This window comes from Panulirus ornatus, chromosome 16 (assembly GCF_036320965.1).
Source record: "Panulirus ornatus isolate Po-2019 chromosome 16, ASM3632096v1, whole genome shotgun sequence".
Taxonomy (NCBI): domain Eukaryota; kingdom Metazoa; phylum Arthropoda; class Malacostraca; order Decapoda; family Palinuridae; genus Panulirus; species Panulirus ornatus.
The window spans coordinates 27,105,849-27,125,545 of record NC_092239.1 but is presented as its reverse complement, the minus strand read 5'-3'; positions in this window follow the sequence as shown (position 1 = coordinate 27,125,545).

Genomic DNA, 19,697 nt, shown 5'->3' with positions numbered 1-19,697 from the left:
AGATGGAGTGAGAAAGATTTTGAGTGATCGGGGCCTGAACATGCAGGAGGGTGAAAGGCGTGCAAGGAATAGAGTGAATTGGAAAGATGTTGTATACCGGGCTCGACGTGCTGTCAATAGATTGAACCAGGGCATGTGAAGCGTCTGGGGTAAAACATGGAAAGTTCTTTGGGGCCTAGGTGTGGAAAGGGAGCTGTGGTTTCTGTGCATTATTACATAACAGCTAGAGACTAAATGTGAGCGAGTGGGGTCTTTGTTGTCCTTTCCTAGCGCTACCTCGCACACATGAGGGGGAAGGGGGTTTTTATTCCATGTGTTGCGGGGTGGCGATGGGAATAAATAAAGGCAGAAGTTATGAATTATGTACATGTGTATATATGTATATGTCTGTGTGTCTGTATATATGTGTACATTGAGATGTATAGGTATGTATATTTGCGTGTGTGGACGTGTATGTATATACATGTGTATGTGGGTGGGTTGGGCCATTCTTTCGTCTGTTTCCTTGCGATACCTCGCTAACGCGGGAGTCAGCGACAAAGTAAAATGATAATAAAATGATAATAATAATAATAATATATATATATATATATATATATATATATATATATATATATATATATATATATATATATATATATATATATATATTGTTACGAAGACGTGTGTGTTTGTATCTATTTCTTATCAGGGCGAGGAGTGATGCTTGACACCGGCTCGGAGTTTCTGTCCACCCAGCATTTTACGAGAGTGTGACTGCGCCGAGACTCTGGGACCCTCCAACCAATGAGAATTTCTCCTATATTTCTATAGCCAATCGAAATGTAAGGTTTATAGCAGCGAGGGTGAACGCTTGTCTTCTTATACCCACTACATCCGCTGAGATCTGATTCCTCATTCTCCAGCCCAGCGAGGTGGGTGGTGTCCCCTGCTGTAAACCTGTAAACCTGTAAGCCTATAAGCCCTGCTGTGCTATAAAGCCGTTACTGCTATAAGTCCGTTACCCGAGTGTTGTGCTATAAGTGTTTACTGTGTTATATCAGATTTAGCTAAGTGTTTACTGTGTTACATCAGTTTTAGATAAGTGTAACGATGAAGTTTATTGTGTTACGTCAAGCGTAACTATGTGTCACAAGAAAGAGATCTCCTGGCTTGGAATCTTATCTGGAATGTTATCTTATGTACAGTGTTAACGTAATGTTTCATGCTTGATTTATGTGCCTATCTTTGTACACTTGAATTCTTTCATTATAAGTAGATTTAATGTAATGCTGGTCTTTAATTCAATCCCATACCTTTATTATTGTTATCCCGTTGTGAAACAACATATCTATAACGCCCTTGCAAGACAAGGGTCAGTAGTATTTGTAACAGATATGTTACTGGCGACCTGGCCTGAATAAGTATTGAGTTCGTAACATATGAATTGGCGACCTTGCCAGGATATTTCTTGCCTTAACGGAATCTCTTTCCTTTTCATTAATCATGCTGTTGACCGGCAACGCTGACGTTGACCAGTTCAGTCGATCTGGGCCCTCTCACAAGGACATCAAATCTTTAACAAAGCATGAGTTGAAGCTTATTGCAAATAGGTTAAAATTGAGTTATGACCGGAAAGCTAGTAAAGTACAGTTGGAGACCTTAGTCATAAATCATTTTGCTAGTGAACAGATAGTAGATGCTGCGCCTGATGTTGAAATTAGTGTCGACAATACCACTCCATCAGTGACGTCGGCCGAAGCCTCGATCCCTCCCCATATCCCTAGTGATGTTAATGTTGATCCCGAATACTGGCGAATTCAACTAGAGATAGCTAAGATCAATGCACAAGCACAACAAGCACAAGTGCAAGTACAGAAGGAGCAGGCTGAACAAGCTAGGTTCCAGGCTGAACAAGCTCGGTTAGCTCTCGAACGTGAAAAACTTAGACGTAACGCTTCACCATCAGGACCAGTGTCGTCTAGGTTGGGAGATTTACATCTCGTACCTAAGTTCGATGAAGATAATGTGGCTTCCTTTTTCCTTAAATTTGAACAGACTGCCCGTGACTGCTCTTGGCCGAAGTCAGCCTGGGTGACATTTTTGAGGCCCCTCCTTTTTGGCAAAGCTGAATCCACATACACCGCGTTGCACGATGACCAGTATGGTGATTATGAGGTCGTTAAGCAGGCAGTGATAAATTCTTATCATTTAAGTCCGGAAGCACACCGACTCAGATTTCGAGCTAAGCATAAGTGCCCTGATCAAATCTACCTAGATCACTTTTGTGAGAAGTACAAGTCAGGCGTGCAGTGGGTTCGTTCTGCGGGAGCTTATATTGATGCTGAATCGGTCCTGAAACTATTTGTGTTCGAGGAATGTAAGGACGGTCTACCCCGTGATGTACGGCTGTATGTAATAACTAAATCAGCAAAGGATTTTGAGGAGGCTGGGAAACTAGCAGATGAGTGCATGTTAGATGTCAAACTTGACGCGGGCAGGCATTCAAAGGGCTACGACGGCAGAGGGAGGACCAATGGTCATGTAATCCCACCTGAGTCTGCTACCTTGCCGGTAACTCATAAAAGTCAGGGGAAATACTCCCAGAAAGTAAAGTTTTGCTCTCACTGTGGCAAGGCTGGGCACCAGGTGAGGAATTGCTGGGCTCGAGTGAAGGAATCCAGAGATTCTACCAAGAGTAGATCGGTGAATCTCGTCTCAACTTTAGGGCCACTTAGTAAAGTAGGTGAGGCTGTCCCTGCTCTTAGGAAAAAGAGGGGTTGCGAGAGTGTTAATCACTTTGTAATTAAGGATCCGTTCTGTGGGATCTACGATGCGTTCCTGTCTGAGGGCTATGTTAGTAGATGTGGTGTACGACGAAAAGTGACCGTATTACGAAATTCTGGTGCGCTACAGTCCCTAGTGTTGGATGGCTTGGTGCCGCGAGGAGAGTTTGGAGACCGAGTTTTGCTAGATGGACTGTCGGGTCCCAAGGAAGCTCCACTCGTCGATGTGAGGGTAGAAACAGATCTCTTCACGGGCCATGCTCTCATAGGGGTTGCAGATAGGCTACCTGTCTCAGGTGTGGACTTTGTGTTAGGCAATGACCTAGCGGGTGGGAAGATGAACCCAATGCCGGTGTTGCCTCTGGGCCCGGTGGAGTCCACGGAGGCAGTGCAGCTTGAGGAAGAGGTACCGGACCTATTCCCCGTATGCGCAGTTACCCGGTCCATGTCCGCTAAGAAAGCAAGTTGCAAGCCCCAGGAGACAGAGCGTGAGGCGGGAAAACTACAGTCACTGCCCGAGAGTGAGCCGTGTGAGGTGGAGCTCGCTGATACCTTCTTTGCTGAGTTAGGCACTGACCCCGCGTCGACGGATGAGACTGATGATTTGTCTCGTCAGAATCTGGAGAGATTACAGAGAGCCGAACCCGAGTTTAAGAAATTGTTTGAGTCGGCTGAGGCATCGGCTGACGGTTATTACCTCCGGGATGGGTTGTTAATGAGGAGGTGGTGTCCAGTGTCATGTAATGGGGAAGACGAGGAGTGGCAGGCAGTTCACCAGGTGTTAGTGCCGCGTCCCTACAGGAGGGAGATTTTGAAGCTGGCGCATGACTCAAATTTCGCCGGTCATTTAGGGGGAAGGAAGACCCTGGACCGAGTGTGGCGGAATGTATATTGGCCTGGTGTCCGCCGGGATGTCGCTCAGTTCGTAAAGACGTGTCATACATGTCAAGTGATGGGAAAGCCTAATCAGAAGCTTAAGGCTGCTCCCTTAGTTCCTATTCCCCCATTTGAAGCTCCGTTTGATCGAGTCATAGTTGACATTGTGGGCCCATTGCCAAGAACCTCCTCTGGCCACTGTTACATTTTAAGTATTATTGATATGGCCACGAGATATCCCGAAGCAATACCGTTGAGAAGCATGAATTCCAAGACTGTTGTCCGGGAGCTGCTTAGCTTCTTCACAAAATTTGGACTTCCCAAAGAGGTGCAATCTGATCGGGGATCCAATTTCATGTCCAGGACTTTTCGACAAACCCTGAGGGAGCTGGGTATCGGTAAGATTACCTCCACTGCTTACCACCCTCAGAGCCAGGGAGCACTGGAACGTTACCATTCCACCCTGAAGTCCATGATAAAGAAGTATTGTGCTGACAACACTAAGGACTGGGATAAGGGACTCCCATTTCTTCTCTTTGCCACGAGAGAAGTGCCTAATGAATCTCTAGGTTTCTCCCCCTTTGAGCTGATGTTTGCCCACGAGGGCCTCTTACGTTACTGAAAGACGTGTGGCTCAACTCGAATGACAGTGTCGGCCTGTTGGACTCTGTCAGCGAGTTCAAGGAGAAACTACAAAGGTGCTGGGAAACCGCTCGGCAGAATTTAACAGAGACCCAAGCACGAATGAAGAGATGGTATGACAAACGATCTCGTTCAAGAAGGTTTGAGGCGGGCGACGAGGTGTTGCTTCTACTACCGCAACCAGGTCAACCCTTGGCTGCCCGGTTTCAGGGCCCCTACACCATTATCCGGAGTGTAGGAGACTCAGATTACCTTGTCTCTACCCCCGATAGGCGCAGAGGTCGGAGATTATGCCACGTCAACATGCTTAAACCATATTTCAGTCGTGATCCTTCCCCTTTGAAACCGAAGGTGCCAGTCTGCATCATCCAACGTCCAGCGGTAGCCGTGTGTGACGAAGTCGACGACGTAGCTGCGAGTGCCCCGGAAGCCTGGGAACCGGACGGAGGCGCGAACGGGAAGTGGGAGACCAAACTTTCGCATCTATCGGAAGATCAACGTGTGCAAATGTCCGCCTTGTTGTCAAAACACCCGGAGGTTTTCCGAAACACACCTGGACAGACCTCGCTCGCAACCCGTGATGTGGACGTGGAAGCAGCCCGACCGGTTAAATTGGCTCCGTACCGGGTGAGCCCACAACGAGAGGCCATCCTTCGCACTGAGGTGAACTATATGCTTGAGCACGACCTGATTGAGCCATGTCAGTCAGAGTGGAGCTCCCCTGTTACTCTCGTATCCAAGTCCGATGGGACCCATCGGTTCTGTATTGACTACCGCCGGGTTAATGAGGTAACAAGAACTGACAGTTACCCCCTGCCGCGAGTGGAAGACTGCATAGATCGCGTCGGCAATGCTCGCTTCCTGTCAAAACTAGACCTCAGGAAAGGGTACTGGCAGATTAGATTGACGGAGAGGGCACAAGATATTAGCACCTTTGTAGTGCTAGGACAAACTTATAAGTGTAAAGTGATGCCTTTTGGCATGAAGAACGCCCCTGCTACATTTCAACGACTTATGGACATCCTCATCAGAGACCTGCCTGGTTGTGTCGTCTACCTGGATGATATTGTGACATACAGTCAGAGTTGGGACGAACATCTACAGAGACTTGACAACGTTCTGACGGCCTTGAATAAAGCTAACCTTGTTCTCAGTTGGAACAAATGCGAGTTTGTGAAGGCCAAGGTGCAATATTTGGGTTATGTGATCGGTCAAGGTGAGCTAGCCCCACCGACTGCAAAGGTCCAGTCTTTATCCCAGATGAGTGCCCCCCGATCTTGAAGAGAACTGAGACGTTTTATGGGTATGGTTGGGTACTATAGGATGTTCATTGTAAATTTTGCAACAGTCGCAACCCCTCTGACAGATTTATTGAAGAAAGATGTTAAATATATTTGGAATGAGCAGTGTGATATAGCCTTTCATCAATCAAAATCCATACTTTGTAGTAGTCCTATTTTGCAGGCCCCTGATTTTGATCAACCTTTCAAGTTAGCTGTTATTCTACCACTGAGAAGGAACTTTTGTCTTTAATATTAGCATTGCATCATTTTCATGTTTACTTGTGTCCTTCAGGCAATGTCATCAAGGTGTATACTGATCACCACCCATTGAAATATGTTGATAATTTCCGAGATAAGAATCAAAGGTTAACTAGGTGGGCCTTGTTCCTTCAAGAGTATAATTTAGATATTCACCATATTGCTGGCGCACATAATGTGTTAGCTCATTGTTTATCCCGCTCTTAACGAGAAAATTCCTCTTCTAGGAATTTTCTCCTTTAAGGAGGGGGGTGTTACGAACACGTGTGTGTTTGTATCTATTTCTTATCAGGGCGAGGAGTGATGCTTGACACCGGCTCGGAGTTTCTGTCCACCCAGCATTTTACGGGAGTGTGACTGCGCCGAGACTCTGGGACCCTCCAACCAATGAGAATTTCTCCTATATTTCTATAGCCAATCGAAATGTAAGGTTTATAGCAGCGAGGGTGAACGCTTGTCTTCTTATACCCACTACATCCGCTGAGATCTGATTCCTCATTCTCCAGCCCAGCGAGGTGGGTGGTGTCCCCTGCTGTAAACCTGTAAACCTGTAAGCCTGTAAGCCCTGCTGTGCTATAAAGCCGTTACTGCTATAAGTCCGTTACCCGAGTGTTGTGCTATAAGTGTTTACTGTGTTATATCAGATTTAGCTAAGTGTTTACTGTGTTACATCAGTTTTAGATAAGTGTAACGATGAAGTTTATTGTGTTACGTCAAGCGTAACTATGTGTCACAAGAAAGAGATCTCCTGGCTTGGAATCTTATCTGGAATGTTATCTTATGTACAGTGTTAACGTAATGTTTCATGCTTGATTTATGTGCCTATCTTTGTACACTTGAATTCTTTCATTATAAGAAGATTTAATGTAATTCTGGTCATTAATTCAATCCCATAACTTTATTATTGTGTTATCCCGTTGTGAAACAACAAATCTATAACGCCCTTGCAAGATAAGGGTCAGTAGTATTTGTAACAGATATGTTACTGGCGACCTGGCCTGAATAAGTATTGAGTTCGTAGCTATTTATATACATATATACATATATCCATATATATATATATATATATATATATATATATATATATATATATATATATATATATATATATATATATATATATATATATATATATATATATATATATATATATATATATATATATATATATATATATATATATATATATATATATATATATATATATATATATATATATATATATATATATATATATATATATAGTGATGGGTGATTTCAATGCAAAGGTGAGTAATGTGGCAGTTGAGGGAATAATTGGTATACATGGGGTGTTCAGTGTTATAAATGGAAATGGTGAAGAGCTTGTAGATTTATGTGCTGAAAAAGGACTGATGATTGGGAATACCTGGTTTAAAAAGCGAGATATACATAAGTATACTTATGTAAGTAGGAGAGATGGCCAGAGAGCGTTATTGGATTACGTGTTAATTAACAGGCGTGCGAAAGAGAGACTTTTGGATGTTAATGTGCTGAGAGGTGCAACTGGAGGGATATCTGATCATTATCTTGTGGAGGCTAAGGTGAAGATTTGTATGGGTTTTCAGAAAAGAAGAGTGAATGTTGGGGTGAAGAGGGTGGTGAGAGTAAGTGAGCTTAGGAAGGAGACCTGTGTGAGGAAGTACCAGGAGAGACTGAGTACAGAATGGAAAAAGGTGAGAACAATGGAAGGAAGGGGAGTGGGGGAGGAATGGGATGTATTTAGGGAATCAGTGATGGATTGCGCAAAAGATACTTGTGGCATGAGAAGAGTGGGAGGTGGGTTGATTAGAAAGGGTAGTGAGTGGTGGGATGAAGAAGTAAGAGTATTAGTGAAAGAGAAGAGAGAGGCACTTGGACGATTTTTGCAGGGAAAAAATGCAATTGAGTGGGAGATGTATAAAAGAAAGAGACAGGAGGTCAAGAGAAAGGTGCGAGAGGTGAAAAAAAGGGCAAATGAGAGTTGGGGTGCGAGAGTATCATTAAATTTTAGGGAGAATAAAAAGATGTTCTGGAAGGAGGTAAATAAAGTGCGTAAGACAAGGGAGCAAATGGGAACTTCAGTGAAGGGCGCAAATGGGGAGGTGATAACAAGTAGTGGTGATGTGAGAAGGAGATGGAGTGAGTATTTTGAAGGTTTGTTGAATGTGTTTGATGATAGAGTGGCAGATATAGGGTGTTTTGGTCGAGGTGGTGTGCAAAGTGAGAGGGTTTGGGAAAATGATTTGGTAAACAGAGAAGAGGTAGTGAAAGCTTTGCGGAAGATGAAAGCCGGCAAGGCAGCAGGTTTGGATGGTATTGCAGTGGAATTTATTAAAAAAGGGGGTGACTGTATTGTTGACTGGTTGGTAAGGTTATTTAATGTATGTATGACTCATGGTGAGGTGCCTGAGGATTGGCGGAATGCGTGCATAGTGCCATTGTACAAAGGCAAAGGGGATAAGAATGAGTGCTCAAATTACAGAGGTATAAGTTTGTTGAGTATTCCTGGTAAATCATATGGGAGGGTATTGATTGAGAGGGTGAAGGCATGTACAGAGCATCAGATTGGGGAAGAGCAGTGTGGTTTCAGAAGTGGTAGAGGATGTATGGATCAGGTGTTTGCTTTGAAGAATGTATGTGAGAAATACTTAGAAAAGCAAATGGATTTGTATGTAGCATTTATGGATCTGGAGAAGGCATATGATAGAGTTGATAGAGATGCTCTGTGGAAGGTATTAAGAATATATGGTGTGGGAGGAAAGTTGTTAGAAGCAGTGAAAAGTTTTTATCGAGGATGTAAGGCATGTGTACGTGTAGGAAGAGAGGAAAGTGATTGGTTCTCAGTGAATGTAGGTTTGCGGCAGGGGTGTGTGATGTCTCCATGGTTGTTTAATTTGTTTATGGATGGGGTTGTTAGGGAGGTGAATGCAAGAGTTTTGGAAAGAGGGGCAAGTATGAAGTCTGTTGGGGATGAGAGAGCTTGGGAAGTGAGTCAGTTGTTGTTCGCTGAAGATACAGCGCTGGTGGCTGATTCATGTGAGAAACTGCAGAAGCTGGTGACTGAGTTTGGTAAAGTGTGTGGAAGAAGAAAGTTAAGAGTAAATGTGAATAAGAGCAAGGTTATTAGGTACAGTAGGGTTGAGGGCCATGTCAATTGGGAGGTGAGTTTGAATGGAGAAAAACTGGAGGAAGTGAAGTGTTTTAGATATCTGGGAGTGGATCTGGCAGCGGATGGAGCCATGGAAGCGGAAGTGGATCATAGGGTGGGGGAGGGGGCCAAAATTCTGGGGGCCTTGAAGAATGTGTGGAAGTCGAGAACATTATCTCGGAAAGCAAAAATGGGTATGTTTGAAGGAATAGTGGTTCCAACAATGTTGTATGGTTGCGAGGCGTGGGCTATGGATAGAGTTGTGCGCAGGAGGATGGATGTGCTGGAAATGAGATGTTTGAGGACAATGTGTGGTGTGAGGTGGTTTGATCGAGTGAGTAACGTAAGGGTAAGAGAGATGTGTGGAAATAAAAAGAGCGTGGTTGAGAGAGCAGAAGAGGGTGTTTTGAAGTGGTTTGGGCACATGGAGAGAATGAGTGAGGAAAGATTGACCAAAAGGATATATGTGTCGGAGGTGGAGGGAACGAGGAGAAGAGGGAGACCAAATTGGAGGTGGAAAGATGGAGTGAAAAAGATTTTGTGTGATCGGGGCCTGAACATGCAGGAGGGTGAAAGGAGGGCAAGGAATAGAGTGAATTGGAGCAATGTGGTATACCGGGGTTGACGTGCTGTCAGTGGATTGAATCAAGGCATGTGAAGCGTCTGGGGTAAACCATGGAAAGCTGTGTAGGTATGTATATTTGCGTGTGTGGACGTATGTATATACATGTGTATGGGGGGGGGGGCCATTTCTTTCGTCTGTTTCCTTGCGCTACCTCGCAAACGCGGGAGACAGCGACAAAGTATAACAAAATAAATAAATAAATAAATATATATATATATATATATATATATATATATATATATATATATATATATATATATATATATATATATATATATATATATATATATATATATATATATATATATATATATATATATATATATATATATATATATATATATATATATATATATGCACATATCAACATATACATACATATCCATACAGTTAGTTAGTTTAGTTTATTGACAAAATAACATTGTAACATCTACATTATACATAACTGTATAAGGTACATACATAGTAATATAGGTAATACTTAAACACACCAAATATCTTGTCCAATTGATATATATTCAAGCGGGCCTATCAACAATTACATGATTATAACTCCTTAGTACTTCACGTACATATTTGCACAGTTCAGCCAAAAACACTTTTTCACTCAAGAGTGCACCTATACTAGCAAAGTTTAACAGGTTATCTATGTCGGCAATCTTCTGATGTGGTGCATGAAATTAGCACATGGTTCTCCGTTTGTATGGACACATTATCACAGTAGCAACTCCTAACTCCTGAGAGGAGCTGGTGTACGGTTCCATCTGCCTGTCTCTACTCTTAAGTTATGAGACATAAGTCTGGTTCGTGTGAGAGACTCTCGATGATAATCTGGGATATATTTAGTTATGAGATAAATATCATGAATATTCAAGGTAGGGTTCAGCTCTGTAACATAGGTATTTAACTTGGTTGCTGTTGGTGCTATATTTTGTACATAGTTCCTAATCTTACCCATAGGATCTGAAGGCTGGTCATCCCATAAAACTCATGTTAAATTTATATATTCAGGCGTATTATGGTTCCTACATAGGTCAAAAACAAAGGTAAATGGTTCTTCATAATCAGTTCTTTCACTATTTGACATTAGGAATGTTCTTTTCTTCTTCTCTAAAATGTAATCAAAAGGTGGTATACCTGTTTCTACCAAACATAGATTTACACAGGCACTTAATTAATTTATTATATTTCTTCTCTATGCCTTTTACATTATTTGTAAGCCATGATTCTGAGCTATATGAAAGTGACGACATGACAGCTGCATCAAAAACTTTTTTCTTACAAATATATGGCATTCGTGAATTGGCTGCACAAAATATGGAAAACTTGTTAACAATAGCTTCACTCTGTACTTCATGCTTAGCCATCACATTTTTCATCTTTCCCGAGTCTGTAAACCACGCTCCTACATAAACGTATTGTTCAGTGTAATGAACCCTAGTGTTACCTATCACTAAGTCTTCTTTATCCTGTTTCCCTCCGTTAATGAGAAAAAACTTAGTCTTCTTCTCATTAATGACCATACCATATTCATCGCAGTACTGACAAAACGCGAAGTTTCCTTAAACATGTATCTCTACTGGTAGCCATGATAACAGCATCATCCATTAATAGCAAGACATGCAGTCCTCCTAAAAAACCATCTGCAGCAACTGCCATCTTCAGCATGTTCACAAAGCGGTCTATATATACAATAAACAGTAAACACATACACATACATGACACATATTCACTCTTGCTTGCCTTCATTCATTTCTGTCGCTACCCCACCACACATAAAATGGCATCGCTACCCTCTCCTTCAGCGAGGTAGCGCAAGGAAAATAAACAAAAAAGGCTACTTTTACTCACACATAGTCTCTAGCTGTCATGAGTAATGTTCCCAAACGACAGCTCCAGGCCCCACAGAATTTTAACATGCTCTGGTTTAGTCCATTTACAGCACATCAACTTCGGTATACAACATCGTTCTAATACTCTATTCGTTGGACGCCTCTCACCCTCTGTATGTTCTGGCCCTGATCACTCAAAATCTTTTTCACTCCATCCTTCCACCTCAAACTCGGTCTCCCGCTTCTTGTACCCTCCACCTCTGGCACATATATCCTCTGTCAATGTTTCCTAACTCATTCTCTCCATATGTCCAAACCATTTCAACACACCCTCTTCTGCTCTCTCAACATATATTTTTTCATTTCCACACATATTCCTTACCCTTTCATTCCTTACTCTATCAAACCAACTCACACCACATATTGTCCTCAAAACGTTTGATTTCCAAACAAGACATCCACCCTCCTTCGTACAACCCTATCCTTAGCCCATGCCTCTCAACCGTATGATATTGTTGGAACCGCTGTTCCTTCAAAAATACCAATTGTTGGTCTCCGAGATAACGTTCCCTCCTTCCACACATTCTTCGTCGCTCCCCGGAACTTTTGCCCCCTCCCCCAACTGGCGACTCACTTCCGCTCCAATGGTTCCATTTGCTGCTAAGTACACTTCCAGATATCTAGATGCTATATCATCTCTGTTTTACCATAAGATGCTATATAATCTCTGCTGTACCATAAGATGCTATATCATCTCTGTTGTACCATAAGCTGCTATATCATCCCTGCTGTACCATAATATGCTAAATCATCTCTGCTGTACCATAAGATGCTATATCATTCCTGCTGTACCATAAGATGCTATATCATCTCTGTGGTACCATATGATGCTATATCATCTCTGCTGTACCATAAGATGCTATATCATTCCTGCTGTACCATAAGATGCTATATCATCTCTGTGGTACCATATGATGCTATATCATCTCTGCTGTACCATAAGATGCTATATCATTCCTGCTGTACCATAAGATGCTATATCATCTCTGCTGTACCATAAGCTGCTATATCATCTTTGCTGCACCATAAGATGCTATATCATTCCTGCTGTACCATAAGATGCTATATCATTCCTACTGTACCATAAGATGCTATATCATATTTGCTGTATCATCAAATGGTATATCATCCCTGCTGTACCATAAGATGCTATATCATTCCTGCTGTACCATAAGATGCTATATCATTCCTGCTGTACCATAAGATGCTATATCATTCCTGCTGTACCATAAGATGCTATATCATTCCTGCTGTACCATAAGATGCTATATCATCTCTGTGGTACCATATGATGCTATATCATTCCTGCTGTACCATAAGATGCTATATCATTCCTGCTGTACCATAAGATGCTATATCATCTCTGCTGTACCATAAGATGCTATATCATTCCTGCTGTACCATAAGATGCTACATCATTCCTGCTGTACCATAAGATGCTATATCATTCCTGCTCTAACATATGATACTCTACATCTCTGTTTTACCATAAGATGGTATATCATCCCTGCTGTACTAAGGACCAACGATTAATTCACAGGAGTGTTAGAGTGTGTTAGAGGAGACGAGAGGCTGCCAACCCTGACACTACCCTTCGTCGGTTGGGTCAACTGGGGAAACATTCACATAATCTCTTGAAACGTTTTGATTAGGGAAAAATTATTATATCTTACCTGTTGCCTGTACTGCGTGTGTTTATCTTAATCATTGCCTGTACTGCGTGTGTTTATCTCAACATCGGTAAATATGCTCAGCCAGAATGCATATAGCTTTACTGGCCTATACTACGTAATTACTTTATTGAAGTTGGTATGAGGAACTTGCGGGCAATTGATAGAATAGACGGCAAGTTACAGTATAAAATGGGTAAGTATTGGCAGAAAAACAGAGTATGAGAAGTTGGCGTATATGAAGGCCACTTACAACTTGTGACTGAGTAAAACCTTGGATAAGTCCAAACAAATATCTTGGTCATTTATTCACAGCAGGAGAAGGGAAGTAGATCCTGGACGATGAGAAGCTTCTGTGGGGTTGAAAATACACACACACACACACACACACACACACACACACACACACACACACACACATCTACAAACACACACACGCACACATACCTACAAACACACACACACACACACACACACATACACACACACACACACACACACACACACACACACACACACACACACACACACACACACACACACACACACACACACACACACTCACACACACGCACACATACCTACAAACACAGACACACACACACACACACACACACACACACACACACACACACACACACACACACACACACACACACACACTCACACACACGCACACACATATGGAAACAGAGAGGTGCTCCTGGACTCAATGAAGCCTCCACAAGGTCCTGTAGGGTGATCATTCCAGGAGGCCTGTTATGTACAAGTGTGTGTGTGTGTGTGTGTGTGTGTGTGTGTGTGTGTGTGTGTGTGTGTGTGTGTGGAGGGGGGAGGGGGTGAAGGGGCTTATAATATCAAGCCTGACTGTGCAGTTTGTAAGATGTTCAGCAACTGTGGAGGTGGTAGGACATCAGTTCTCGAATCGAGCACCCAGATTGTTACCAGCCAAGTAAAGCAAAAGTGTTAGAACTGTGCACGTAAAGTATAACCTGGCACAACTATTGTGAGTGGGTCAGTGAACAAATCTATCAAGAAATGATGTAAGGAAGCTTCAGTGTCATCAAAGATTTGGATCGTAAAGTATTGACTACCAGACGGCAACACTGATAATTGTTATTCAAAAATATTCACCGGATAAATGGTAATTGTGAGCCTACCAACCATATCAATATTATTTTTAATGATATGGCGAGGACTCTGAGACCTTTAGGCTTACTGTATCAAGATGGTAAGATGCATGTGAAAGAAAATACGTTAATTGGTTCAATTTGATTCACACAGCAGACCACTAAAGGTGGTCAGCCTAAACTTGCTTTTACACACTAAAGTCGTCTAACTTTGTTCTTTTCAATTGGATAACCAGAACTGGACTTAGATAAAGAGCTTCAAGACCAGGCTGTTGTGACAAGAGGAAGAGATGTAACATATAACATGGAATAATATTCTGGAAATGGTTGAAATCATAGACAACCTTGATCAGAGGTTAACACAATTACAGATGGAAGGAAAGAAACTAAAGAATTAGCCTAAAGATCATGAGAGACGTCATGACTTGCAAGAGGAACTCTGGGAATTCAAATTGAAATGTCTGATCATGAACTCAGATGGGCATCAATTAAGGGGGTTGATAAGCATGTAACTAACGGAATGAAGGTAGAATGGCCAGAGATAAGGAAAGGTCAGGAGGGGCTATCTTAGATGTTCTATCTAGAGGCTACTGAACAAGAGCAAACGCCTATTACATTGATAATAGGCATTATTGAAAATAGCTGGGAAAGAGGTGCAGTTAATTTGGGTCGGGCCAGAGACTGAGCAGGTTGACTGGTGCGGGGTTTCAGGAACCTGGGTACGCTGCAACTGAGGTGCCCAGAGCATTGATTAGAACAGTACGTCTGATACCATGTATTAAGGAAAGAAATAATCAGTACATTCTATTGTCCAATAGACAGGAATTTCAAAAAAGTGTAGATCATATAGAATTAGTGTCACTAGGAAAAGGGGAGATTGTAGAGAAAGCCACAGACTTAGAGGTTGATGAACCAAAACTGACGGATTTACCTACAAGGTGGGTGGCGCTTAGATTAGAAAGGTTAGTTAACCGGGAGCTCAGCAAACGTAAATCTTTCATTATTTTTGAGTTGGATGAAGAATGTGGGAAAGAACGAAGAAATGCTCACTGAGGGATTACCAGGGGTAATAGATTTAGGGGAATTAGTGCTTATAAACCGAGACAAAGTGGCAGCCAATTATGGCCACAATCATCAGGAAAGGAGGTAGGTACTAAGGCAGGCTAAGAAACTTAAAAGCACGGTGGAATTCGGTAGACGTTTCATCAGGCGTAAAATGCGAGGGGAAGGAAGGGTAAAAAGCAAAGTCAGATGACAAAAACCTAAGTACGGCAAATGAGGCAAGAGGGCAGACCACTCCCAGCCGCTCTACAGAGAGGTCTGGGATATTAGGCGATGGTGCTGGTAGACAGAGGCTAATGGATTAGTAGGCCATAGCAAAGAGCTGGAATTTAGGATCTTGTAAAGGAAAACTCACTTGATATTGTTTGAGTTGTGAAAAAAGCTTATTAATGAGATAAGACCTCACCTTGTCTGCCCAGCGTGATGCATCAGAGTAAGGAGGGAAAAAGAAGATAAAGGAGGTGGAGGTTTGACTTTCTTAACCTAAGATAACTTTAAGTTCCAGGAATCAGTAGTAGATGACCCATTTAGACAATATATAATGGAAAGAATAACTGTAGAACAATGAATGCATTGTGATGCTGATGATATACAATCCTCTTCAGAATCTGAAAGATCTAAAACAAATGTACAAGGAAAACAACAACGGAACAATCAATTAAATCTCAGCCTAGATGTGAACTCTTTTCCTTGACTGTGGCCCCCAATGTAAATATAAAAGATGGTACAGAAAGCAGTAAGACATGCAATTCTCAGAAAAGGTAAATTACTGAAAATGGGAGATTTTAATCATAGGTTGATAGACTGGGGGATCTAGATCCTCATGGTAACAGGGAATTATGGAGACACAAGTTCCAAGATTGTGTGGTGAAAAATGTTCTGTATTAGCATATCAGCAAATTTACTGGGATGAGGGGGACTGATTCACCCTCATCATTAGATTTGATCTTCACATATACTAGAATGGTTATTGACAATACCATGTATGTTACACCACTTGCATAAAGCGATCATATATTGCTTAATTTCAGTTATGAGGTAAACGAAGAATTTAGAAGAGCAGAGATGAGACTAGACCTGAGGAGGAGATATTATCGTGGAAATAACATAGAGCTTGACTAAGATTGGGAAATGGAGCTCAGCAACCTGAAACCAGGGTACTGTGGCTAAAGGTTTTGTGAAATTCAAAATGAAGAGGTGGGAACACATGCACCTCTTGCTTCAAGTAAAGAGGGAAGGTTAAGAAAGAGGGATAAATGGTTTAATCAAAGATGTCAAAAAGCAAGGAAGCTTCAAGATGTACTTTAGTCTCCCGAGATACAGGCGACACTCTAGCTGGGCAGTTTGTACAAAGTGTAACAGAACAAGAAATTAGCGTACCAGGGTAAGAAAGAGGAAAACAGAAACTCTGAAGGAAAATAGTGTGCGAAACTTCCCCATCAGTTGGTCAGGAGTAGATTGTTGGTTAAAAAGGTACTAATCAAGTTAAAGGATTCAGAAGGAAGACTAATAGGAGATAATGTGAGAATATGTGAAGAACTGAATAACAAGTTCAGAAGTATTTTCACAGGAAGATTGGATGTAAAGAAGACTCTAGAAGATACTGAGATATATAGAAAAGACGTTAACAGATTACTAACTAGACTCTTACAAAGCTCATTCTCCTGAGGAAATGTCACTATGCGAGCTGAGAAAGGCAAAGGGCTAAGGGAGTGGAAAAGTGCAAATTTTTTTATATACGAAAGGATGCCGGGAGGAGGCGCTGAACAATAGACCAATTTCCCTGACAACGTTGTCTGTAAGGTACTGGAAAGGTTGACCAATAAGTAAATGGAGAAATTACCTAAGTGAGAGGCAACACGGTTATAGGAGAATTAGGTCATGTTTAAAGAACCTTTTAGATTTCTATGAGAGAGGTAACTCTGGCCTAGACAAAATGGAAGGCTGGGTGGATTGCTTATGTCTTGACTGCAAGAAAGCATTTGACAATGTTTCATGTGGCATGGATGCACGACTATATTAGAGAAGGGAACAAAGGACGCATGACAAAAGCCGTCTCCACATGAATGGAGGTCACCAGGAGGGTGCCCTAGGGTTTTTTTTTCAGACCATCACTCTTCTTGATCTATGTGAATGACTTGCCTAAATGTATGGACTCTTACCGAAGGTAGAGAGTTCCAAAGCTTCGACGTGTAGGGAAAGAAGCAGGTATCAAAACGGCCCACCCTTTAGTTGCCGATGGCCACACAATAATCATGCGACACAGCAGCTTGCCGATTATTGCGTGGTGTAGCTAGTGGTGGGGGCACACAAGAAGCCAGCTCTCGGGAGCAAAACCAAAGTGATACCTATAGAAGAGGGAAAGCGAACAAACATTGCGGCGTAGGGCAAGGGGGTCAAGTTTGAAAGTTAGCCTGGGACAGTTTATAAGTTTGACTGCTTCCGACTCAACTCTTTCAATTAAGGATACAGAGCTAGAACCACCCCAATTATGAGAGCAGTACTCCCTACATGGAAGAATCAGTTCCTTGTTTAGACGCACCAACTGCTCAGAAAAGAAGTTTCGACATATGAATAGGACGCCCAGTTCCTTAGAGGAAGACTCAGCTATTCTCGTAACATGGGGTTTCCAAGAGAGATTGGATGTTCCAGTAATACTAAGTATGTTCATTGAGTCAAAAGGTGAACGTCATGAAAGATGTTTGGAAGTAAACGTAAACTGCTGAACATTTTGAAAACGTGTATTATGACAGTTATAGGTGAAGAGATGGAACCCCCTCGAACAAGTGATTTACACACACACACACACACACACACACACACACACACACACACACACACACACACATATACACACTTCCATATTGCAGTGTTTAGCGTTAATGACTATGTGCCAGATAAGCTCAGTCTTGGGTTCGAATCCTTGGCTCGGCCGTCAGCTCACAGTCCTAGCTTTTCATCCTACCCTCGGAACTGGTCGATGTATGGGTACCTGGCTTAGACAGGGCCTTGTGTGATGCGTGTGTGTGTGTATGTGTGCGTGTGTGTGTGTGTGTGTGTGTGTGTGTGTGTGTGTGTGTGTGTGTATGTGTATGTGTGTGTGTGTGTGTGTGTGTGTGTGTGTGTGTGTGTGTGTGTATACAACGTAATAGTAAAGACATCTTACATATATACAAGTTTAAGAGACGGTGCACCACGAGTGTAAAACTGTCTCCTCTTAAAGCACAAATGGTAATCACACTCTCACCTTCACGTCTAGCAAATAACATTGGAACCTGACAACTAAGCACGACTGGAAGGGCTGGTAGGGCTCGTCCTCAGCAAGTTCTGAAGTGCTGTTGACTCCTCGTTCCTCATACAACTTTTCCCTCAACTTCCCCCAAAGGAATGAAAGAAAGAGGAAAGTGTTTAAATTTCCACCCTTGAGTTTGCCTTTCAGGTGTAACAGTGGCTGAAAATGATCTTCCCTTGCTAACTACTCCCCTCCCCCACCCTCACACACACACACACACACACACACACACACACACACACACACACACACACACACACACATACACACACACACACTCACACACGCTAACTGAAATTCAATCCAATCATATGTAAGCTAATGAGGATGGGGTTTGGTGAAAGAAGGCTTGAATATGAATAACATTTAGAACGAAAAATGACTCGTGTGTGAGAAAGACCTGGGAGTTGACGTCGTCCCTGACCAGCCGCTAAAGTCACAACATTAGAACAATAAACAGACCGTCTGCTGGAAAATGTTAGAACAGCAGTCAAGTGTATGAGGATGAAAGAATTCAATAAGTTCTTCTCAACCTAAGTTAGGCCAAAAATATAGTATACTTCTCAGGTTTGGTCGCCATACTCAAAGAAGCAGAAAGAGCTAAGAGAGAATGTCTAGAGGAAAGTAACAAAGATGGTACAACAATTAAACAAGAAAAGAGTGAGGGGTGACCGATCACTACCTTTGAGTTCTTAAATCAACTCGATGACGCAGTTCTTCGAAAGTTTCAAGGAATAACGACTAGAGGCATTATTCAGGAATCAATTTATTATAAAGATTATAAAGTACTTTTATAGTATGAGGCTCTTGGATGGATAGAATAACCTGAGTTAAGAGACTAAATGTGGACAGCCAGCATACAGAAATTTAAAAAGCTGTTTGATACCAAAGAATGTTCGACACATTGGGTAATATCTCAACCGGTTTTTTTTTCCGCCGATTGGCTGCCTTAATTCAAGAAGCCGATTATTATTATCATTATTATTATTACTATTATTATTATTATTATTATTACTATTATTATTATTATTATTATTATTATTATTATTATTAT